Source organism: Amblyomma maculatum, chromosome 7 (assembly GCF_055883805.1).
Source record: "Amblyomma maculatum isolate TAMU_Amacu chromosome 7, ASM5588380v1, whole genome shotgun sequence".
Taxonomy (NCBI): Eukaryota; Metazoa; Arthropoda; class Arachnida; order Ixodida; family Ixodidae; genus Amblyomma; species Amblyomma maculatum.
In genome coordinates this window covers 58,610,428-58,636,591 of record NC_139350.1, presented here as the reverse complement: position 1 = coordinate 58,636,591, position 26,164 = coordinate 58,610,428, and the positions used below count along the sequence as shown (strand labels likewise).

Genomic DNA, 26,164 nt, shown 5'->3' with positions numbered 1-26,164 from the left:
AGGTGTACATACACTCGCCAAAGTAGAGCCTTGCAGGGCGAGCTTCAGGGTCAACGTGGAAGCCCGCCATTCGGGACCGCCAGAGACTGTGTAATCCTAGCAACATTACGGTGTCTAGGGGTACATCATCTTCATTATCTGTCGGCAGGAACCTGATTCCGTGTGGATCTAAAGGTAATTCTTTTTTAAGCGTTCTTTGTAATACGTCCCAAAAATAAACCCCCTCCCAGCAGTGCAGAAAAACATGGTCTATTGTCTCTGGTTGTTTACATATTAGGCATTGCGAACCCCAAGGCAGATAAAAACCCTTGTCTTCGAAAAATGTTTTCACCAATAATGTACCTGTATGTAGCTTAAAGAAAAACGTCTTTACCCCCGGAGAAACTGGCATTCCTTTCACGCGTTTTAATACGTCTTGACCTAGACTCTCGCCGTACAAGGCTCTGTACATAGGAAGAGGAAAAAGGTTGTCACAAATATCATTGTACAGTTTCTTCTTTTTGACTGTACTCAAGTATTCTACCGAAAAACGAGCAGTTAAAATTCGGACACTGCTTACTATTTCTTAAAAAAACTTGGAAATTCGCCCTGGAATACTTCTCGTAGAGACAACAAAATTGGGCACTGCCCGCACGAGCCTTCCTTGGCACACAGTACGTAAGAAAGGGTCTGAGACGTCACGGAGCAAAATAAAACGATTAACCAGTTGGCGTACAAATAGATGAGCAAGCCCAAGTCCACCTTCTCGAACCCGGCGAAACAAGTTATCTCGGCTACACCTTTCCCATTTGGATGCCCAAATAAAAACTGAAAAAAACTCGATGAAGCTTTTGTACATTTAACCTGGAACAATGAAGTACCTGCATGACATACCACAACTTTGCCACAAAAAACAGATTGCACACAGTGGCTCGTGCGAAGATAGATAGCGGCGCCCCTTTCCACTTGTCGATCTTCTCGCTTATTTCTTGAGCTTGGGCACGCCAGAATGAATCACTGTCTTCATAGCATTCCAAAGGTACGCCCAAATACTTCACCGGTGTTGTGACCCAGGTTACGTTGGCAAAAACATTGGGTGTCGATGACCACTCCCCATGCCAGAACCCTAAGCACTTTCCCCAGTTTACTGGGCTTCCTGAGATCGCACTGAATTCTTTCACTATCTCAGCAGCCTTGAGTACACTTTCTTTGTCCAAGCAGAAAACTGCTACGTCATCCGCGTACGCCAAGAGTTTCACCTCGCACATATGCAGTTGGAAGCCCTGGACAAATTCGCTTCGTATAATAGACAAGCACAAAGTTTTTATATAAATACAGAACAGAAGAGGGCTGAGGGGGCAGCCCTGGCGCACCGAGCGTTGCACATTTATTGGATCGCCCAGTTCCTTGTTGACAATCAATCTCGTGGTGCAGTTTTGGTACGCCAGGGTCATGCCCTCTCTGATAACAGAACCCACGTTGATATAGTCCAAAATAGAAAACAAAGCATCATGAGAAACACAATCAAAAGCCTTTTCCAAGTCAAGCTGGAGAACCGCGACCCTAGCGCAAACAGCGTCGCATCACTCCAGCACGCACCTCGCCTTATGTATATTAGTAGTTATGGACCGTCCTTTGATGCCACAAGTCTGATGGGTGCCGACTATCTCTTGAATTACTGTCTGCAGCCTGGCCGCAAGAACTTTCATTAGAATTTTGTAATCAACATTTGTTAGTGATATAGGCCTGTATGATGTCACAAATCTTAATTTCTCCGTTTCATTAGTTTTAGGTATTAACACAGTGTGTGACGTGGCAAACGAAGGCGGCAACACTTTAAGGTGGAAGCCCTCGTTAAAAACTTCTGCCAACAGCGGGGATAGCTCTTCCTTAAATGTTTTGTAGAAAGCTGCGCTCAAACCGTCAGGCCCAGGCGACTTCCCTGGGTTTAGGTTTTCTATTGCTCGTGCTACTTCTTGCTCGGAAATTACCTGCTCTAGTCTTTCTTTTGTGCAGTTGTCCAGTCGGGGTAATGAAGAAACAAACACCCCCTTAAACTTCTCCAACTCAATGTCCCTTATTGCGAATAGCTGCTGATAGTAATCATAGAACGCACGTGCTATGTCATCCTTATCCGTCATACGGCTGCCGTTCCATTCTATTTCTAGTATTTCGTTTCGACGAGCGTGTGCTTTTTCGAGACTGAGGGCCCGCTTAGTGGGGGCCTCGCCAGCTGTCAATCTTTCAAACCTTGCACGAACGATCGCTCCACGATATCGTTCCTCATCCATTAACTTTATTTTCTTTTTGATATTTTTGATGTCATCTTTATACACCCCCGGCTGTTTGCTTTCCTGAGCAACTAACATGTTTAGTGTTGCCCTTAGTCCTGCCTCTTCTCGCTTTTAATTATGACGAATGCAACTACCTCTTTCTATCGCTTTCATCTTTATTTCTTGTTTAAATAGCTCCCACTGCTCCCCAATGTTACTGTTAGGTCGCTTCTCTATTACTTTTATCTTCTCTAATATAGTATCACGTAAAATCTGGTCATCTAAGAGTTTAGAATTTAACTTCCAGAGTTCCCAGAGAAAATGTTTGCTTTGATTTCTAGGTCCAATACTGCCCTTCACAAGACAGTGATCGGAAAACGAAATCGCGATAACGGCATAATTTTGACAGTTTGGTATCGCATCCAACGATACGTAAATCCGATCGAGTCGCGCATGACTGGATCCCTGGAAATGAGTGTAAAGCACACTGCGCGCACCATCCAAACACTCCGCAACGTCTTCCAGCGAAAATTCACCAATCTTCTGGGACAAACAGTCAGTGCTTGCGTCTTTGTAGGCACGGTTTGAGGTCTTATCTCTAGCGCTTAACACGCAGTTAAAATCCCCCATCACCACGAGTTTCCTCTCTGAACTTAAATATCGTTGCATGCTTGTGAAGAAGTTGAACCTTTCTTCAACAGTATTGGGTGCATACACACACAGAACGCGCCATTCGCTATTGTGAAAAACGACGTCGCAGACAATGAGCCTTCCACATGCGGATAAGGTCACGGCCTGCACTGTCAGTCCTGGCAACCGCCTAACAAGCAGAAGGCACCCAGCCGATGAACCCACCGCGTGACTAACAGCCACATCATACCTTGACGTGAAACGCTGCACCATGCTCCCAGTCGCCTCCTCCCCTTCCACTTTGGTTTCTTGAACCGCTAGCACGTCTATGTCTAGCTCTGTCACAAGGCGATGTACTTGGATTTGTTTTCGCCTCCCTGCCAACCCACGGACGTTAAGCGTTGCTACGCTCAGGGCCTGTTTCATCGCCATTTTCATGCATAAGGAGGACACCGGGAGCAAGGCGCTTACCTTTCACGTCTAGCGTGCCGCTAGACCGTTCCAGAGGTCCCACCGCCATCACTTGTGGTGGGCCCGACTTGCTGCGGGGAAGGCTTTTCAGCGGTTTTCCTGTCTGCCGAGGTATTAGGTTTGGGCCTGAACGGTGGTCGTCGGCTCTGTGTCGCTTTCGCTGGTGGCTCCTCGTTGTTGCTCGGGTTCCCTTTGTCAGCACAGCTGCCGGCCTCGGCATGCGGACGCTTTGGCGCACAAGCGGTGCCCGTTGGCCGAGCTCCGTCTTCCGTGATAGCACTCACACTCATTGCTGGTCTCTGTTGTGCGGCGCCTTGACTGAACACGTCCTCTTTCAAGGACAACTCCGATACAGCCGAAGCTGGCTTTTCAGTGCTGGTGTCCACGCACACCTCTTTATCCGTGCCATGCGATGTCGCCACATTATCTGGCACTGCGGAACCTCCCGTGTTGTCTTGGGTTCCCTTCGCTGCTTCTTCAGCCTCGGCAACGTCCATCACATCCTCGGGCGTCTCCTCTCTCATAGCTCGTACCGTTGCCACCGCGTAAGTGGGCACACACTCCACTTCCGCGTGTCCGAAGCGCCGGCAGCGAGAGCAGCGCGGCACTTTACACTCGCGTCGCACGTGTCCGGAGCCGGGGCAACGTAGACATTGCATAGGCCTTCCGGGCACTACGACGAGGGCCAACTCGCCAGCTACCCTCAGTTGATGGGGAAGGTCATCTAATTTCATCCCTGTCTTCAACTTCAGGAGTACGGACCGTGTTGTGGAGCCTTTTTCATTTACACCCGAGACGCGCCATCGTTCACGGGTGACTTCGGTTACGTTGCCGAATGGGGCGAAAGCCGTCCGAATATCTTCGTCAGCGACACCGTGGAGCATCCAGTGAAGTCGGAGGCGGACTTGCTGATCTTGAGGGTCGAAAATAAAGCATCGTCGCCCCTTAACGTTAACCTCTTTCAAAGCACAGATGCGCTTTGTGGCTTCAGCGGTCTTGAAAGTGACAGCCCATACGTGATTTACCTGATACGCCCCCAAGGCGACAACCTCGGGGAGCGCGTCCGTCTCGGCGAGCGCATCGCGGAAATCCTCGACTCGGAAGGGTCTAGCTTTAACATCTCCGTGCAAAAAAAGCGTGTTTAACGCAACACGTCCTGTAGGCAGCTGAGGCAAAACGATCTGATACTCGCTATCAGTACTTGCGTCGGACCTGTTTCCGCGGCCAGCCTGGGCCGCTATCGCCGCTCCGGTGGAGCCCATGATCCTGCGTCCGCACCGAACGGTAGCCGGAAGTAGAATGATTGCGCCACGGAGGCCGGGTCGGGGGGTATGCCAAGAAGAAAGCTTCTCTAGCTAACAACACACTCGGAAAACTTCAAATAGCTAGGGCGTTTAGTGTTTCATGAAGCATTTTTTTTTATTTAATGCACGAGAATACAGCAACAAAGCAAAATGTCAATTAGTGTGTTTCTCTAAAATAACCAAACTTGTTTTGCTGCTAAGGGCAAACTACACTACAGCTAGAACCAAAAAATGCCGCCACCGGGAGGACTCGAACCTCCAACCTTTCGGTTAACAGCCGAACGCGCTAGCCGATTGCGCCACGGAGGCTTTTTTTTTTCTTTATTACCGACTTGGCAACTACAAAGATCGATGAAAAGTCGCATGGAATTAAAAACACAAGTCACTTTCTGACAGGTTTCTTGTGATAGAATGGATTAGGTGACATGAGCTTGTCCAAGACTGGCAGCCATTCCGGGGGTTCAGATTGCCCTCCGAAAACATCACGCGTGTACATTACACTTTCAACAAAATACTGATGGGCTGGGTGTACGACAACATGCTCATGGCGAACATCCATTCGCGTTCTCCATATGCTGTGCATACACAAGACCATTAATAAATCACTGGGCACTTCTCCTGGCTGGGCGCATGGAAGGTAGCGTTTGCCAAACGGCGTTATATTGGTAAGTCCTTTTTAATAGTACGCTGTAGCACGTCCCACAAAAAAACCGCATCGTCACAATCAAGGAAAATATGCTCTATGGATTCCAGCTTTTTGCAAATTAAACAGTCAGCAGACCAAGGCACGAAAAGGCCTTTTCTTTCCAGCCATGGCTTCACCGGAAGAGTGCCGGTATGCAATTGAAAAAAGAAAGATTTAGCGGACGATCTGATGGGCATTCTTTTCACTCTTTTCAACACGTCCCGCTCCGGACCCAAAGCATATACAGCGCTATAAGCAGGCACAGGTAAAATGGTTTCCAATAAATCTTTGTACAGCCGTTTTCTCGTAACAGTACACATATACTCATTTTAAAACCACGCCTTCACTATTTGGAAAGACGCGACAACTTCGCGAAGAAAAGCACTTCGAGCCATTGTCTCTGTAGACATAGTCGAAACTACATATTCCGACAGTGAATCACGCAATCGCACCTGGATTACCGTTCTGAGAAAAACATCGCTTTGTTCGCGCAAAAAAAAGAACCTGGTTACAATCTGCTTTAAGTATAAGTGTGACAATCCCAGTCGACCATTATGCACCGTATGAAACAGATTGCATCGACTGGTACGCTCCCATGTGGAAGCCCACACAAACGTGGCAAATACCCTATGCAGTCTTTGAACATAGATTCTTGACATAGATAACACTTGCAGCATGTAAAAAATTTTTGCAACTAGGAACATATTGCAAACGGTAGCTCTTGCGAACATAGAAAATTATTTCCTCCCCATTTGTTTGTTTGGGTTTTCACTTGCTCAACTTCACCGGCCCAACAATCCTTGCTTTCACGGTAATGCTTTAGTGGCACACCAAGGTAATTGCCTGGCGTTATTGTCCATTGCATACTGGAGAACAGTTCAGGCGCGTATTGCCAGTTTCCGTGCCAAAATCATCAACACTTTGTCATACTAATTTCACTTCCACTTGCAGTGCAAAAAGCAGTGGCTTCCTTTACAACTTCTTGCACGCTCTCATGGTCAGTACAAAAAACCACAATATCGTCCGCGTATGCCAAAACCCGAACTTCCCTTTGAAAAAATCTATAACCGCGTATGTTTGGCCTTGTAAGCAATCTTAAACAGAAAGGCTCCAGATAAAGCGCAAACAAAACGGGAGACAGAGGACAGCCCTGCCTTACTGACGACTGAACAGGTATACGATCGGTTAAATGCTTATTCACGACCAGTCTCGCTGAACAGCACTCGTAAACCACTTTCACGCCCTTTGTAATCACGGAACCAGCATTGACATACTCTAAAACAGAGAACAGAATTTCATGTACCACTTTATCAAATGCTTTGTGGAGGTCTAATTGCATCATGGCTACGTGGTCATGCATCGCGTCACAACATTCGAGTACACTCCTTGCTGCGTGTATGTTAGTAAAAATGGTCCTTCCTTTTATACCGCATGTCTGATGTGGGCCTACAAGAGAAGTAATTACACGTTGGAGTCCTCGCCCTAATACTTTCATGTAAATTTTATAGTCAACATTCGTTAGACTTATAGGACGGTAAGACGCTACAGACTGAAGCTTAACTGGGTCATCGTTTTCGGGATTAGTACAACGTGTGACATTCGAAAAGACGTAGGAGGTACGTTCTTTTCGTAGCATTCACTAATAACTCTTTCCAGTAAAACAGCCATTTCAGTTGGAAAGGCCTTGTATATGGCAGCACCAAGACCATCTGGTCCGGGTGACTTATTAGAATTTAATTGCCCGATAACGGCCTCAATTTCCTCGGAAGTAATACTTGCTTCAAGTGTCTGCGCCACTTCGTCTTCTACTCTTGGCATCAGCGACAGAAAGTCTTTTCTGAAGCGTTCAATGTCAGGTGTTTTCAGGCTAAACAATTCGCTGTAAAATTCTACAAACGCCCGTTCAATCGTTTTTTTTTTCGAGGTAACTACGTTCTGATAGCAGATTTCTTTTATCTCTTTTCCACTGCGTACCTTATTTCGTCACTAAGTGCCCTTTTCGTGGGCGTCTCTACGAGCCACAATTTTTCGCTGCGTGCCCTTATCACCGCACCGCGATACTTCTCTTCGTCTATCACCTCAAGTTTGGTTTTTATCTTTTTTATATCTTGGGCGAACAAGCCAGGCTTAACGCTCTCCATGCTAAGCATGTATTCAAGTGTGCTACGAAGTTCTTTTTCTTGTCCTCTTGTTTTACGTCGGAGAGTGCATGCTCGGTCAATAGCAGCTATCTTTATATCGCACTTAAACTGCTCCCATGCTTGTATAAAATTAGAGTCATTTTGTAACATATGCTTAATATATTCTTTAATTTTAGTGGTAAATTCTTCATCCAGCAGCAGTTTTTCAATAAATTTCCATAGCTCCCAATTGAACTTTGTTGCCTTACTTTTCATGCCTAGAGTAATCATTACGAGGGAGTGGTCACTAAAGCTCATGGGAAGTCTTTAATATTCCGAGCACAAGGGCACACAATCAATGGGAACATATATTCGGTCCAACCTTGCATGACAGCTACCTTGAAAGTGCGTGAACTTTGCTTGGCCTTCATGCGTCATTATACAGCCAGTATCTTCAAGCTCTGCCTCATTAACAATGTGAATAAGTAACTCTGCACTCTTGTCACGAAGGACACGGTCGGTTGTTCTATCTTCCCGTCTACACACACAGTTGAAGTCTCCAAGCAGGAGAACACGTCTCTCATGTATTAGGAAGGATTTCATATAGTGAAAAAACTCTTCCCGCTCAAACGTTCTAGTCGGCGCATAAACACAGATCACTCTAAATTCCAATCCAGAAAAACTGAAATCGCATATCAAAAGCCGACCACTCTCACACGAGAACACAGACTGTACGCACTCTATGCAATTTCGAATGAAAATGACACATCCCCCCGATCTTCCAACCGCATGACAAACGCAGACACTATATCTAGAACGATATATTTCAGCCATTTTATCTGTTTGTTGTTCGCTTTCCATTTTGCTTTCTTGAACTGCTAGCACATCAATTTCATTTTCCAGCAGAAGGCGGTTCAGCTGCTGTTGTCTCCGACGCGTTGACAGCCCCCTCACATTTAGCGTGGCTACGCGCAAGCTAGTGGATAAATTGGTCGCCATCTCAAGAAATTATAAATCGCGAAACATTTTACTCACATCTCTTCTGCAGAAAGACAGCATTGCGGTTTAACTGTTGCATGGGATGACCATTCTTCCGTTTTGGCGAGTCTGTCCGTCGTTCCAAGCGCTGCTCCCGATCATGGACCGGGCTTGTGACCTCTCGACCGAAAAGGGTACCCCCGCTATGGCGGAGGCACAGGTGACACAGTTCTCCGGTCTGGGGGCACGTTTGGCCTTGGCTTGAAGGACGCCCGGCGAAGGGGGGCCGCCTTCGGTGGAGGCTGTCAGTTTTCCGCTCCTCCTTGGGTTGATCCCTCGTTGACACTGTCTTCGTGCACACGCTTCACAGGCAAGGTAGAAGCAGCTGGCATCTCAGCTTCAGTGTCCCCCTGTTCCTCACTGTGTTGCGTAGCCGAAGCTGGGCTTGCAGCACTGGCATTGCCGTCTTCTTTCGTGGGTGTCTCGATCCCAGCAACATTCGGCAACGTAACACTCACATCTGACTCACAGTGTTCTACAAAGGCAGGGGTCTTCTCAGAGGATTCTTCTTTCAGCTCTGCATCCTCAGTGATTCCATTGCTAGTTTCCTCGGCGTCCACTGCGTCCATCAAGTGCTCGCCTGCCACTTCACTCGGCACGGGGCCTGCAACGTTGGCATACATGCGCACACACTGGGACTCGTCATGGCCGTAGCGACGACACAGCCCGCAGCGCGGCACACGACACTCACGCCGTATATGAACTTTCCCGCGGCACCGGAGGCAAAGCGGGGCTCTGCCTGGGACGTGGACGAGTGCGACATCCTTGGCGACCCGAAGCTGATGCGGCAGGTCCTCAATGGTAGCGCCCACTTTTAGCTTCAGCGTGACCGTTCGAGTCGTTGAAGCCTTGTCGACACACCCTTGCACTTTCCACTTGTCTCTTGATATTTCCGTAACTTTTCCATAAGCTGCCAACGCCGCTCGCACATCATCGTCTTGCACGCCGTGAAGCAGCCAGAAAAGTTTCAACCTGATGTCTTGGTTACAGGGGTCAATGACCACGCATCGGTGCTCTTTCACTTCAAAAGCTTCGGCTTGCAAAATCTTCGCTTTCCCCTCTTCACCTTTAAACGTTACCGCCCATACGTGATTCATTTCGTATGCCCCGAGGGCAACCACTTCCGGCAAAAGTGAGAGACGAGCGAGGGAGTCTCGAAAGTGCTCCACCCGGTACGGCCTGGCTTTTATGTCGCCATGCAAAAAAACAGTATGCAAAACACTCGAACCTGTAGGCAGATGCGGTAGAACCAGTTCATATTCCTTGGCAGGCCTTTCCGTGCTCCTGATACCACGGCCCAGCTGGGCCGCTGAATCCGCTCCTTGGGAGCCGATGATAATCACGTCCGTCACGCTCGGTGGCCGGAAGTGGAATCATTGCGCCACGGAGGCCGGGTCGGGGGGTATGCCAAGAAGAAAGCTTCTCTTGCTAACAACACACTCGGAAAGCTTCAAATAGCTAGGACGTTTTGTGTTTCATGAAGCTTTTTTTTTTTTTATTTAATGCACGAGAATACAGCAACAAAGCAAAATGTCAATTAGTGTCTTTCTCTACAATAACCAAACTCGTTTTGCTGCTCAGGGACAAACTACACTACAGCTAGAACCAAAAAATGCCGCCACCGGGAGGACTCGAACCTCCAACCTTTCGGTAAACAGCCGAACGCGCTAGCCGATTGCGCCACGGAGGCTTTTTTTTTTTTTTTCCTTTATTGCCGGTCCTCGGCTTTCACAAATCAAAGACAAAAAAAAATGTATGTACACAGTTTTACAAGAAGCGAAATCCCCAAGAGAGGACCAGGCTTTGTCACATTAAAATTCTCTGAGTGTTGTCAAAGGCTCTAGCCTTGAGAGCCACTCAGGGACAGGATTCCGTATCTTCTGTATTTCTACAAACTTGCAGATGCTCTCTCGAAAATATATACGCGCTGGACGCGCTTCGGGGTCACAGTAGTACCCGGCCATACGAGAGCGCCATATAGGGGCTATGCACATGACGTCAGACACAAGGGGCGCTAGTGTCAGTGGCAACTGCGGCCATTTTTGCGGTCGTGACGTGGTGGCGCAGTGCTGCTTGCAGTGAGACGCGCGCAGACGCGATGCTTGTGCCTTCGTCCCGCGCTTGTTACCCTCCGTGAGTGGAATTGTGGATTTTGCACAAAATGCGCTTAAGTGCCTACGCACGCGAGCTGTGTGATGCAGAAAAAACTCGCTACTTGCAAAAGGTGCGTCTTTGTGACGGCGTCGATCCGCTGGACCTTCGAGGCGAAGAACTTTGTCGCGATGTCGCTCTCTACCCGCGCGTCGATTTCACCGATATCAAAGACTACCTTGTTCACACCACAAGCTTTGTGACGCGAGAGGAATTCAAAGCTTACAAGGCAATGGAGGGTCATAACTTCCTGACCAGCGGTGGGGTCCAGCAGCCGTGCCTGAAGGTGCTGTCCGACGGCCGCGTCGTCATCGTTTGTCAGGTAAGCGGATTGCCTTTCTTAGTCCCGACGCCTGCAAAATGCTTGTACGATGCGCGTTTTCCGCTGTGAAGCTTACACGTGGCGAGAGCGGGGTGAACAGCAGAGCTTAAATATAAGAGGCATTGTGACTGATTTCACACAGTTTGCTAATGCAGCGCGCGTAGAGCACAACCTGTTATCACACGCCTGGCCGTCACACGACTCGGCTTTTTGCGATTTTTGCTATTTACCCCGTTTTACCTCATCGTTTTCGTCATGCATACTTTGCTTTTGGCTTTTCTTGCTTTCTCGTTAGGATCACGGCATCGTTACTGCAGTACACGTTTCAGTGATAGAAAAGCCAAAAGTGTGTAAAAGAGTTCATGTATCGTTCCTAGTTTGCTTTGCTTGTCTGTCTAAACGTTCAGGTGCACAATGGATAAAAAATTTTCAAGGGTGTATGTAGTCTCACGCGCGGAGACTGCGTAAGCTTGCGAAATTTATGACTGGCCCACCTGAATTTTGAAGGCACAACTAAGATGATCATAGTGAAATTAGGTTGAACACCAGTAAGGTAATATGTCAAATTTTGGACGTCGGTTGGGTCAAATTTTGGGATTGGCTCCCTTCAGTTGTGAAGGACACCATTGAGTTTGCCATACTTGAATTAGTTTGCACGCCAAATTTCATCAAATCAAATTGCGGGGTTCGGAGAGCCAATTCTGGGGGTGCGAGCATTTAGCACCATGATCCTGTTAATCAAAAGCCCTCTGCAAATTACAGTTGGTTAAAACAGCAAAGGAAACATTGAATAAGGAGGTTTCACTAACGCTGCGATTTTAGAGAAAAGGTTAAAAATATGCAATAACGTTTCGGACATTTTTTTTTTTAATTTCAGTCTCTATTGTAACTGGTGTTTCTAGGAGTAGTTTGTTTTGTGGCATTCAGCACATTTCCATCCTTTATGCAGGTCCGGCATTCCCAGTCAGTCAGTGACAAGCCATTGACACCTTGGCTTATCATCAAGGAAGACGGTGAAGTGCAAGCTGCGCATTGTACATGCAAGGCAGGCCTCGGAGAAGCCTGCTCTGATGTTGCAGCAGTACTTTTTTACATTGATGCTGTTGTCAAGAGACGGGACGGGCAAGTATGTACGGATAAGGAAAACTCATGGCTGCCTCCAACAGTGCGATCCGTAGAGCCAAAAAAGGTTTCGAATGTAAATTTTTCGTCATTAACAATGAGGAAAAGGCTAATGGATGGGGAAGAGCCTCTTCGCAAGAAGAAGCAAAGAAGAGCTGTCAAGGAGACCACAGATTCAGAATGGGCAATGGGCAGAGTTTCTTCAAGCCTGTCATAGCAGCGGAAGACGGCCGGCACTTCTCTCATTGGAACCCAATTACGCACATCATTATATTCCTGTAGCAGTGAGGTTTCCCCAAGTCATCCTTACAAATTTACAGGAAGAGGACGTTCCGGGCACGTGGAGTGAGACGAGAGAAATGCTTTTCCCTGGCTGAAGGCCTGTCAATTGAGCATGAGGTACAGTAGCTCCAGTCAGCATGTTTCTTACTCTTAGTGTAGCTGTTTTCCTGCAGCTGTACTACCCTGCAATATCAAAAATTACTGGGGACGCTTAAGTCTCCTTATGTACTGTGAATGCGTAGTATTGTCATTGAAAAACATTGCTGCTTATCTTCACTGTCTTTCAGGTTGCTGAGTTGATTGAAAAAGAAACCAGAGAGCAGGCAAGGAGCTCCAAGTGGTTTGCCTTTAGAGCTGGCCGTATCACAGCTTCAAATGCCAAGGCTGTGTGCAGGACTTCAACGACAAACCCCTCGTTGTCTTTACTAAAGAGGCTGTGCTATCCCGAAGATGCTCAATTTTCAAGCCCACAAACAGCATGGGGAAAGGAACACGAACAAAAGGCCACACAAGCTTATGTTGCTGCATCAAAGAATATTCATGTCAACTTTAAGTTCAGCCAGTCAGGTCTGCATATCTGCAAAGAAAGACCATTTCTTGCTGCAATGCCCGATGGCATGGTCAGCTGTGACTGTTGTGGCAAAGGAGTGCTTGAGGTGAAATGCCCATATAACAGTAGAGAAGAGTCAGTCAGGAGTTATGCAATGTCTGACTCATCATGTCTTTCCATTGAAAATGACAAAGTGATGCTGAAAACAGACCACAGTTACTTCTACCAGGTTCAAATGCAGATTTTTGTGTGCAAGGTGAGATACTGCGATTTTGTTGTTTGGACATCAGTAGAACCGACAAATCTACAGCGCTGGTTCAGAAGGACACAGTCCGATCTCCTGCCAAAATTAATCGGAACGCGTTTCTCCTTCTACCGTGCATATGTGTACACGTCCGCACAGCGCTACTCAATTGAGGCATAATAACAACGTTTGCTACATTCGGCACAGAGCTTATTCCTTTTTGAAACAATGTACAAAACACAGCAATCATTCAAGCGCTAACATCAATAAATTGGACGAAAGTGCCGTGTCGAGGTCGTCGCGCGGATGCTAGGTTTTAGTAGCGACTGTCGCTGACCCTTGCCACCTACGAGACGGTACTGCTGAGTGCGCTGGTCATCGTTAAATGTACATTGAACTGGCAATAACTCATCTAGGCATCTTAATTCGCTCCCCTGAGATGAAGTGCTTGCCGCAGACTCGGTAGTGATTTGCTGAGTGGTTCAAGTCCTTGCGGTTGATCCGGCGAAACCACTCTGCCCTCCTACGAGCAGTCGTCTCTTCGGTCTTCCGGCACTGGTTTTTTACAACCTTAGGTATGGAAAAGAAGCCCACCTGTGCGACATTTTGGTCGCCGGGCTTCTTTTTTGTGCGGTTGCTGCAGCCAAACACAACGCAGTTCACCATTCTCGCGTGTGCAACACGCCGGCACCGCAGGTACTCGTGAACATGCAATGATAGTTTTGACACTCGTAACAACCAAAGACGGCAGCACTGCGAACACGTTGCTCACATTGACGGATGCGTGCACGCTAAGACAGGTTGAATGATGAATCCGCGGGCTCCAAAAACACAGCTAACTTATCCGGACGGCCATCTTGCCGGATAACTGGAACGGAATGACCGTAAGCATGGCGCGCAAGCCGGAATGACGGTGGCGCCATCTCGGGGATCAGGCCCCAGTGCATACCCCCTATACTGTGGAGGCCCACCAGCATGACTAAATCGAAAGGGATCCCACCCTCATTTTTTGTTGGCAAGTACCTAATTCCGTGTGAATGCAACGGGAGCTGTTTCTTCATGGTCCTCTGTAGCACGTCCCAAAAATAAACCCCTTCCCAACAGTGCAAAAAAACATGGTCTATGGTCTCCGGTTGCTTGCAGATTAAGCAGTTTCGTCCCCACGGTAGAAACATCTCTTTTTCCTCCAAAAAAGATTTGACGGGTAAAGTTCCAGTGTGCACTTTAAAGAAAAAACTCTTGACTTCCGGCGATACATTCATTTTTTTAACCCTTTAAAACACATTACCGCCGGGGCCTGCACAGTACAAGGCCCTGTACAACGGCACCGGAAAGATAACATCGCACACATCTCTGTACAACGTTTTCCTTGTTACGCTGCTCAAAAATTCCTTTCAAAACCGAGTAGTTAAGAATCTGACGCTGGTTACTATCTCTCGGAAATAACCAAAAATGCCTCCTGTCATGCATTTTGTTGCAACTACATACTCTGGCAAGGCTCGCCCTAGCCTTACTTGGCACACTGTGCGCAGGAAAGGATCTTCAACATCACGGAAAAAGAAAAATCTGTTTACCAGTTGCTTCACAAATAAGTGTCCCAGCCCTAGGCCTCCGTTTTTGACCCGTCTGAACAAGTTTGTCCGCATGCACCTTTCCCAGCTAGAGGCCCATACAAAAACCGCAAAAATTCGATGTACCTTTTGTATGTTAATTCGCGAGCAGTGGAGCACTTGCATCACATACCACAGTTTACTAATAAAAAACAGGTTACACACAGTGGCTCTTGCAAACACGGATAAATGAGTACATTTCCACTTTTCTGCTTTTTCTTGTTTCTCTTGTGCCTGCCCCTTCCAATACTGTTCAGTATCTCTGTAAAATTCCAACGGGACTCCAAGGTACTTTACAGGGGTCGTACACCAGGTCACATTAGCGAAAGTGTGAGGAGTATCCGGCCATTCTCCGTGCCAGAACCCCACGCACTTTCCCCAGTTCACCTTGCTTCCCGTGACCAAACTAAATCTTTTAACATCTTCTACCTCACTGCTAATGCTATCCTTTGTGACACAGAAAATTGCTACATCATCTGCATATGCTAGGACTTTCACTTCCGCTTCATGCAGCCGAAAACCATGAACAGCACTATTCTGTATTATGTGCAAGCACAAAGTTTCAACATCCATACAAAACAAAAGTGGACTGAGGGGGCAACCCTGACGCACCAAACATTCCACGTTAATGGGGGCCCCCAACGATTTCATCATCATCATCATCATCAGCCTGATTATACCCACTGCAGGGCGAAGGCCTCTCCCATATTTCTCCACTTAACCCCAACGATTTATTAACAATCAACTTTGTAGTGCCGTGTCGGTACGCCATGGCCACACCCTCAGTGGTAATAGAACCTACATTCATATGATCTAAGATAGAAAACAAAATCTCACGAGCAACACAGTCAAACGCTTTTTCAAGATCTAGCTGGAGAATTGCCACACGTACCCCAGTGACGTCGCTACACTCCAGCACACACCTTGCCTTATGAATATTGTAAGCAATAGACCTGTTCTTTATGCCACATGTTTGATCAGGGCCAACAATTTCTTTAATAACGCTCTGAAGCCTCGCCGCCAACACTTTCATGAATATTTTATAATCGACGTTCGTTAGTGAGATCGGCCTATATGCAGTAACCTGTCTGAGTTTTATAGGATCATCTGTTTTAGGGATGAGGACGGCATGGGCCGCACCGTAAGACGGGGGCAACTCCTTACGATCATAGGCATCATCAAATAGCAAAGTCAAAAGTGGGGTTAATTCCGTTTTAAACGCTTTGTAAAAAGCTGCACTTAACCCATCTGGGCCAGGAGACTTTCCCGAGTTCAAGTTCTCTATTGCTCGTTCGACTTCTTTTTCACTAATTCGCCTCTCCAAGCTTTCCTTTCGGGATTCATCGAGCCTAGGCATAGCGCCGAGAAACTCGCCTTTAAATCTGTGCACGTCAACTTCATGTTGTGCGAACAACGCCTGATAGTAATCAAAGAAAGCATGATGGATGCGATCGCTATCGGTCACAACCCCACCCGCTCCTTCGATCTCCTGAATTTCGTTGCGTCGAGCGTGCGCTTTTTCCATTCCTAAAGCCCGCTTAGTGGGCGTCTCCCCTGCAACCAATTCTTCCGCCCTCGCCCTCACTATCGCCCCTCGATATCGGTCTTCCTCGAAAAGTTCAAGCTTTTGCTTTGTTTTCTTAATATCTTCCTTACGTACGCCGGGCGTTTTACATTCCTGCGCCAACAATTTTTCAAGTATATCTCTCAGCTGTTTTTCCTGTAATCTTTCCTGGTGCTTTAGCAAAGCAAAGTAGACCGCTCAATGGCCTTCATCTTAAATTCTTCTTTGGCTAGTACCCACTGGAGCCCGATTTTGTTTTGACACTCATTTACTATTTTGGTCATTTTTTCCGTCACATACTCAGTGAAAATTTGGTCTTTTAGCAGTTTACAATTTATTTCCACAGCTCCCATGAAAATCCACTGGCTCGCTTCCTTTTGCCTAGAGTGCATATCACTGCACAGTGATCTGAAAAGGCCACTGGTAAAACTCGGTATTTTTGACACTTTGGTATTAAGTCCAGTGACATGTAAATCCTGTCGAGGCGAGCGTGACTAATACCTTGAAAGTGGGTGTATTGCACACTACGTTCACCGTCTAAACACTCCGCCACATCATCTAATGCATATTCATCTATCAATCGTGACAATAAGTCTGTACTTCTGTCTCTGAAGGCTCGGGTGCTGCTTTTATCGCGAGCCGCCAGAACACAATTGAAATCGCCCATGAGCACTATCTGTTTCTCACTAGTGCAGTAATATTCCAGGCTCTCAAAAAAGGAACACCTATCCTCCAATTCATTAGGTCCATAAACACAGATAACCCGCCATTCTATATTCTCAAAACTGAAATCACAAATCACGTATCGCCCTGTCTCTCCGGAAGCATAAGTCTGCATGTTAAGTCCAGGCAACTTTTTTACAAGAAGGACGCACCCGGCAGAAGTTCCGACTGCATGGCTCACAACGGCATAATACTTCGACGTGAAGCGCTGCACCATGCTCCCGGTCTCTTCCTCTCCCTCGACTTTGGTCTCTTGAACGGGTAGCACATCGATGTCTCTGTCCGTTATAAGGCGCAACACCTGGCTCTGCTTTTTCTTCGTTGTTAACCCTCTAACATTAAGCGTCCCGAATGTCAGAGCAGGGGTTGGATCCATTTTAATATAGAGTGAAGAGACCGAAAGCATTTCCGCTCACCTTTCGCGTCTAGCACCCGGCTAGACGCCTTTGTTTCCGCCGCAGCCCTCTGGTGCGGCTGCAAGGTCTTGCTGCGGCGGTGGCTTATCGCTGGCCCGCTTGTCCCCCAGAAAGTTCGGCTTCGGTCTGAGAGAGGACCGCCGGGACTGGGCCGTTTTCGTAGGCGGCTCCTCAACGCTTGACGCTGTTGTTTTGTCCTCTCCATCACCAGTCTGGGCGTGAGGCCGTTTGGCCGAGACATTGCCCGCACAAACATTGCACTGTTGCTGTTGCTCCTCGCTGCTCGTCGAGGCCATCATCACGGGTTCCGTAGGTTCCAAAAAGCTATCTTCCTTCTCCTCAGTATCAGCCCAGGCCGCTGCCGAGTCTTTTTCTTCAGGTTGCCTCTCTGCCTCACTTGACACGTTTGTGTTTCTGCTAGAAGTCCCAGAAGAGACAGTCGCCGCTTCCGGCTTGCCTACTTCCTCGACTCATTTCGCCGCTTCCTCCGCCTCTGATACGTCCATCTGGTGTTCAGCTATCTCCTCCCTCGATGCGAGCCCCGTGGCCACCGCATATGTACGGACACACTCACTGTCGACGTGGCCGTAACGCCTGCATTTCGAACACCGGGGCACCTTGCATTCACGTCTAACGTGACCGCTACCACGGCAGCGCAGGCACTGCATAGGCCGCCCAGGCACCACAACAAGGGCCAACTCACCGGCGACTCGCAGCTGGTGAGGTAGGTCATCGGTCTTAATACCGGGTTTCAGTTTCAGGAGAACTGTTCTCGTTGTTGACCCCTTCTCTTTGACGCCCTGGACGCGCCACCGCTCCAGGGTCACCTCGGTTACGTTACCGAAAGCAGCAAAGGCCGTCCGGATGTCGTCGTCGGCCACACCGTGCAACATCCAGTGCAGCCGCAGCTTCACCTGTTGGTCCTCTGGGTCGATGATGATGCAGCGACGTCCCTTTACTTCTACTTGCTTCAAAGCAGCCAGCTTCTTCGCTGCTTCAGCGCTGCTGAGCGTGACAGCCCAAACGTGGTTAATCTGGTACGCCCCCAACGCCACAACATCGGGGAGCGCACCAACGTTGGCGAGGGCATCGCGAAAATCTTCCACTTTGTACGGCCTATTGCGCACGTCGCCGGGCAAAAACACGGTGTTTAAAACAACACGTCCTGTAGGCAGCGTCTTTTTTTTTATTGCCTGGCTTTAACACAAATACACCGCACTGGAATTCAAAACAACAGGAAAAAAGGAATAATATATGTACACAAAGGTAGCTAGCGTTGCCTAACACCCACTGAGGGGCAGGCCTTGTCATGTTAAAATTCCTTGAGCACCGTCAAAGGTTCCAGCTTTGACAGCCACTCAGGAGCAGATGGTTACAATTTAAGCACGTCGAGCCATCGCTGCACACTTTCACGGAAATACATGCGGGCTGGCCGTGCATCTGGATCGCAGTGATAACCAGCCATTCGTGCGCGCCATATATTGTGGAGGCACATTAACATAACCTGGTCTAACGGCATATCATCGTGGTTATCCAATGGCAAATACCTAATGCCATGGGAATCAAGTGGCAACTGTTTTTTTATTGTCCTTTGCAGAACATCCCACAAATATACCCCCTCCCAGCAATGCAAAAACATGTGATCTATTGTCTCTGGCTGTTTGCAGATGAGACATTAGGCCCCCCGCGGTAGGAACATACCCTTCTCCTCCATAAATGATTTTACACTCAAAGTACCGGTATGTAGCATAAAGAAAAACGTTTTAGCTCCCGGAGCAACTTGCATTTTCTTTACTCGTTTTAATACATTACTTCCTGTGCCTCCATAGTATAAAGCTCGGTACAAGGGCACCGGGAACACCACTTCACAAACATCCTTGTATAATGTTCTCCTGTTAATATTACTTAAATACTCTTTCGAAAAACGTGCGCTTAAGAATTTCACGCTCAAAACAATTTCTCTAAAGAATCCAAAAAGAGAACCCGGCATACATTGAGTATAAACTACGAAATCAGGCAACGCTCGACCAAGTCTTTGTTGACACACTGTCCGCAGGTATGAATCGCTAGCATCCCTAAAAAAACATAAACCGGTTGACATAAACCAGTGACCTTAAGCGTGTACAAATGTGCATTACAGAAGACAATAATGAATGTGACTTCATTGACGCCTCAGGTGTAAGTGTTGAAAGCTTCCTTAAACTTTTGAGGTTCTACCTGGAATCCACCTTCATAGGCTGGAAGAACAAGCTGTATAGGCAGAAGGCTGGAGTATGCATTGGGTCGAGTGTTGCACCGGTCTTGAGTGACATCTTCTTAATGTACGTGGACAGACACCTGAAGGATAACTTGGAGGGCTTACATTATTCCACCTTCAGGTATGTGGACGACTTTTTAGTATTAATAGACCGTGAAGGATTCAATCAACGAATGAAGGAAATTATGGATGTTTTGTCTGAGTGTGGATCCGGGCTGGAATTTACTGCTGAGAAAGCAGTGGACGATCGGTTACAGTATTTAGATATTTTGATTCAATTCGGTGATGATCATGTTTGTTGGGAATACAACCCGAGATCGATGAAGCCGTTGCTAGGCTTCAATTCAGGACATTCCAAATTAGTGAAGAATTGGATTATAAACACATGCTTATTAAATGCGTTGAAGAAATCTTGTTACCACGGCATGGGCAAGAGTTTTGAAAGACAAGTGACGAGAATTGCAAAGGCCGGTTATCGGGAGTCACTTATTATTGAGGCCAGTTGCCGGGTACTGAAGAGCCTTAAAAGAACGCACCGACTGAAATCCCTGCCCAGCATGGGTGAGAGGAAGAGAAAGGTTGCAGTGGTACCATATGTTCACAGAATTTCGCATGGCCTCAAAAATGTAGGCAAGAGGTATAATGTGGACGTCGCACTGACCGCCCTGCTCAAGATGAAGAGGATCTGCCCGGCTGTTCAAAGGGAAAGAGAAGCGAAGAAGCAAGAATGTGGGGTGAAACATAGAAACCCATATGTTGGATGCAAGACAGGTGTTGTGTATAGGCTTCCACTCTCTTGTGGAGCCAGTTATATAGGACAAACCGGACGGTGTATTAATAAGAGACTACAGGAACACTGTAACAACTTGGAAAGTGGGAAGGACAAAACGTTTCTGGTATCACATTGCCAGTCATGTGAAATAATGAAGAAGGAGAAGAAGTGCACTCCTAAGTTTGACAGTGTTAAGATTTTATATCGCCACAAAGAGAAGATAACCAGAGAGATAGTGGAATCGTATTTTATTTCAACGGACAATAAGTGTGTCAGCAAGACTTCTCTTGCTCTTTCAAGCAAAGAGGTGTCTTTTTAAGTGATTTTTTAAAGTAATTTTTTTATGCAGCAGGTGAACCCAGGGGTTGTTTCACGTGACTGTTTCGTTTTCTTCATGTTTGTTTTTCTGGGCCTTGGAGTAAACGGCTTAGGCTTAGTTGTGAGTCAGCGCATGTACTGTGGCTTTCTTGTTTTTTGTCCCTTGTCTTCGTGTTCGCGCTGTTTATATTAATAATGAATAAGTACCAACTCGCCCAACAAAGTATCTCGGTAGTTATTCTGTTGCGGTAGCGGATCTGTTGAATTTCATTTTGTGCTGCATATCTTCTTTCATCACACAATGCACGCTTATTCGGCACTTCGCCAGCCCACAACTTTTCGGCGCGCGCCCTTATCACAGCCGCTCGGTAGTTATCTGCCTCCAGAGGTTCTAGCTGGCTTTTGACTTCTCGGATTTCTTTTATGTACAAACCGGACACTACTGTTTCCATACATGTCAAAAAGTCTAATTTGCACTCCAATTCTTTGATCAGGTCCTTTTGACTTCGATGAAGGATAGTTCCTCGTTCTATCGCTTACATCTTGACTGTGTTCTTAAAATTTTCCCACTTATCTGCGCAGCTTGCTGATTTGATGCAAGGCATTTTGGTTAAGTCTATAATTTGTTTCACGAAGGTTTCATCCTCCAGCAATTTAACATTAAATTTCCAAAGTTTCCAGTTGAAACGAGTCCTACTATGTTTCTTCCCAAAGCTTACAATAACAAGGCTGTGATCGCTGAAAGAATCATGTTTCACTTCATGGTTGGAACACATTGTCACAAATCCTATGCTTGCGTACACTCTATCTAGTCTTGCATTGCTACCGCGTTGGAAGTGCGTAAAACATGGCTGCGAGCCTTGAAGCAACACCCAGCCCAGATCTTCCATGTCATGTTCTTGAATTATTGCATCGAGATACTGCGCACTCTGATCACGCACAGGGGTGATCGGCACTCGATCTTCTGGCATGCAGACAAAGTTAAAATCACCCATCAAAACGACGCTTCTCTCGCAGTTCAAAAACACTTCCGACCTTTAAAAAAAAACTAACACGTTCCTTGTAATTGTTAGGGGCATACACACAAATCACTCTCCAAGAGCATCCAGAAAGGGCGAAATCGACAACCAGTAACCGACCCTCTTCGGATGTGACAATGGTATCATTCCCAATTCCAAGATTATTTCTCAAAAATAACGCGCAACCACTGGACTTTCCAACCGCGTTACATACGCAGACATTGTATCGGGACCGAAAAATTTCAACCATGCAATCTGTGTTCCTCGCTCTCAATCTTAGTCTCTTGTAATGCGATAATATCAAATTCATTTTCTAAAAAGAGGCGGTTGACCTGACACTGGCGCTTCCTCGCCGCCAGTCCACGCACGTTAAGCGTGGCTACGCATAGTGGCAGTTCAATCTTTTGTTCATTTTTAAAGGCACCCACTGCTCGCACAGTGCTCACCTCAGAGTACCGTGGCGCTGAAGGCGGTTTCGCGTGTTGGATCTCCACAAAGCGCACCGCCTCGCAACGATCACGCGCACTTTCACAGTCCATGGCCAAAGTTTGGCGGTCAAGCTTACAGTTCCCTTCCATGGTATATCGTCTCCACCATGGCACGCTGATCCGGAAACCGACGGCAGCGAATTACAGCTGTAGAAGCGCTATTCCGGCGCCTCTACCGCAGGTCGTATGTCTGGTGGAATATTTGGTCTTGGCCTGTAGGGCGACCGTCGCGTCATTACCGCCTTGGTGGGCGGTTCCTCCGCGGGTGCTCCATCAGTTTGTCGGTCATCTCTCACAGTTTCGAGGTAAGCGCGTTTTGTGGCTGTGACAGCAGCTTCTTCCAATGAGACATCATTATGGTGGTGTTCGACGTGAGGTTCGTCAAGTGTGCTAGCAGGGGCTCTGAGAGTAGTCGGCTGCTTTTTTTGGCTCTTTTCCTCGGAGACGTGTTGCGGTACTGGAGGTGCCTCGGCCGGACTTGTGCCGCTATTCCCACCACTTGAAGGCTGCGTGCTCTTCTCGGCGGTTGCTGCTTTGCCTCCAGCTGCCCTTGATGCTTCCTCAGCTTCAACCTCGTCCATAACGTGTTCAGTTACATCGACGTTCCTTCCTGGCCCGGTCTTGCTTGCGTACGTAGGTACACACTCGCTTTCTTCGTGACCAAACCGGCGACAGCGCGAGCACCGAGGTAGTCGACAGTCGCAGCGATTGTGGCGTTTCCCTTGGCAGCGGAGGTAGAGCGGGAGCCTCCCAGCTGCAACCAAAAGTGCAGGTTCACCGGCTATTCGCAGTTGTTGAGGTATGTCTTCAACTGTCACTTTAGATTTGAGCTTCAGGCTTAGTACACGGGTCGTTGACCCTTTTTCTGTGACGCCGTGCACACGCCAGCGCTCCTTCGACAACTCGGTCACCTCGCCGTACGGAAGGAAGGCCGCACGCACTTCATCAGTCACGTTGTGAAGAACCCAGTGCACTTTAACGGGAACCTCTTGCTTGTTGGGGTCAATCACAAGACACCGGTGTTCCTTCACAGTCATGCTCCCGGCAGCAAGCACTTTCTTAACGGCTTCCGTGTTCTTAAACGTGACTGCCCACACGATTCATTTGAAATGCTCCCAAGGCCACAACCTCGGGAAGCAATTCCAAACGGGCCAGGGCATCCCTGTAGTCCTCGACCCTATACGGCCGCGCTCGAACGTCGCCGTGCAAAAATACGGTATTAAAAACAATACGACCTGTTGGGAGGTGGGGCAGCATAACTTCGTAGCCTTTGTCGTTATCTTCAGCAGCAAACCTGTTTCCGCGGCTCGGCTGAGCCGCTAACACCGCTCCGACGGAGCTCATGATAACACGTCCGTTCGCTGTGGTGGCCGGAAGTGGAATCTCTTTGCGCCACGGAGGCCGGGTCGTAGGGTATGCCAAGAAGAAAGCTTCTCTAGCTAACAACACACTCGGGCAGCTTAAAATGGCTAGGGCGTTTAGTTTTTCATGAGGCATTTTCGTTATTTAATCCCCGAGAAAACAGCAACAAAACAAAATGACCGATGGTGTGTTTCTCTCCATTAACCAAACTTGCTCTGCTGCGCAGTGACAACTACTACACTACAGCTAGAACCAAAAAATGCCGCCACCGGGAGGACTCGAACCTCCAACCTTTCGGTGAACAGCCGAACGCGCTAGCCGATTGCGCCACGGAGGCCGGGACGGAGGGTATGCCAAGAAGAAAGCTTCTCTAGCTAACAACACACTCGAACAGCTTCAAATGGCTAGGGCGTTTAGTGTTTCATGAGGCATTTACTTTATTTAATCCCCGAGAACACAGACAAAAGGAAATGACCGATGGTGTGTTTCTCTCCATTAACCAAACTTGTTCTGCTGCGCAGAGACAACTACTACACTACAGCTAGAACCAAAAAATGCCGCCACCAGGAGTACTCGAACCTCCAACCTTTCGATGAACAGCCGAACGCGCTAGCCGATTGCGCCACGTAGGCCGGGACGGAGGGTATGCCAAGAAGAAAGCTTCTCTAGCTAACAACACACTCGAACAGCTTCAAATGGCTAGGGCGTTTAGTGGTTCATGAGGCATTTACTTTATTTAATCCCCGAGAATACAGACAAAAGGAAATGACCGATGGTGTGTTTCTCTCCATTAACCAAACTTGCTCTGCTGCGCAGTGACAACTACTACACTACAGCTAGAACCAAAAAATGCCGCCACCGGGAGGACTCGAACCTCCAACCTTTCGGTTAACAGCCGAACGCGCTAGCCGATTGCGCAACGGAGGCTTTTTTTTTTTCTTCATTGCCGTGAAACACAAAACAAAAATAGGCATGATAAAACACGTCAACTACACTCGAGCTAACGCGTACGTGGCTAAAATCTTTTCAAGTGCACCAACTCATCAAACAGACAATGCCATTGTGGTGGATCCTGCTGCATCCTGAACGTTTCGCGTATATACACCGCACTTTCAATGAAGTTTTCACGCGCAGATCGTGTGTCTATATCTGCATGACGCACCTGCATTCGTGTTTTCTACAAACTATGGAGGCCAAGGAGCATAATTGAATCATACGGTGCATCATCGTTCTGCACTGGTAGGAATCTGATACTGTACGGAGTTAAGGGGAGTTCCTTTTTAATTGTCCTTTGGAGGACGTCCTATAGAAAGACAGCAGCCCAACACTGTAAGAAAACGTGCTCAATTGTTTCCGGTTTTTTGCACAACAGGCAATTTGTTGTCCATGGGACGAAGATACCTTTATCATTCAGCCAGGTTTTGACAGGGAGCGTATTAGTGTGAAGTTTGAAAAGGAACGTTTTAGCAGATGGCCTCACGGGCATCTTCATAACTCTTTTCAAAACGTCCTGCCCTGGGCCTCCACAGTGTAATGCCCGGTAGAAAGGCACCGGCAGCATAACGTCAATGAGATCTTTATATAGTTTTTTTCCGGAAACATTATAGAGGTAATCAAAAGAGAACCGCACTTCCAACAACTTGCACGAAAAAACAACCTCGCGCAGGTAGCCAGTCACAGTACCAGGAATGTTTTTACATGACAATCCATTCAGGGAGCAGCCTCTGCAATCGCACTTGCATCACAGTTCTTTGAGAGTATCTTTTTGATCACGCATGAATATAAATCGCGAAACCACCTGACGCAAAAACAGATGTGCAAGGCCAAGCCCGCCCCTTTTAACAGAAATAAACAAATTTGTCCGGGTGGTTTTTTCCCATGTGGATGCCCAAATAAAAACAGCAAAAACGCGGTGCATTTTCTGAATTGAGGTTCGTGAGACACACAACACATTGATGAGGTACCACAGCCTCGAAATAAGAAAAACATTGCAAATAGAAGCGCGCTAAAACATTGAGAGTTGCCTTGCTTGCCACGCATCCGCTTTTTCTTTCGCTCTGGATGTTTCTTCCATCCAGTGAACGGTGGGATCTCGATAACAATCTAAAGGCACTCCTAGATAACGCGTTGGGAGAGCAGACCATCACAGCTTACAGAAGAAATCAGGTGCCACGTCCCAATCACCGTGCCAAAACCCAGAGCTTTCCTCCCAGTTGATATTACATCCGGTTTGATCACAAAATGTTTGAACGACACCCGTGACTTCACAGATGCTCTTTCTGGTTGCACAAAAGACTGCAATGTCATCAGCGTATGCTAGCATTTTCACGTGTGCTGATTGCAGCTTGAATCCTAAAATGCGATCGCTATCAATGATAGCCCAGCAAAGTGGCTCTAAATACAGTGCAAAAAGCAGGGGTGAAAGCGGGCAGCCCTGCCTTACTGATGACCGTACTGCAATGCT

At 47.5% G+C, this 26,164-nt stretch overlaps 1 non-coding gene and 2 pseudogenes across 1 annotated transcript; 1 reads left to right on the top strand and 2 right to left on the bottom strand.

Annotated features, from left to right (window-relative positions):
• Positions 1-4,892: 4,892 nt before the first annotated feature.
• TRNAN-GUU (transfer RNA asparagine (anticodon GUU)) lies at positions 4,893-4,966 on the bottom strand. The gene has a single exon. It is a non-coding gene; the product is annotated as a tRNA-Asn (tRNA).
• A 5,335-nt stretch (positions 4,967-10,301) lies between these two features.
• On the bottom strand, positions 10,302-15,297 carry LOC146183344 (uncharacterized; annotated as a pseudogene).
• LOC146183345 (uncharacterized) lies at positions 10,624-13,351 on the top strand (annotated as a pseudogene).
• Positions 15,298-26,164: the final 10,867 nt, after the last annotated feature.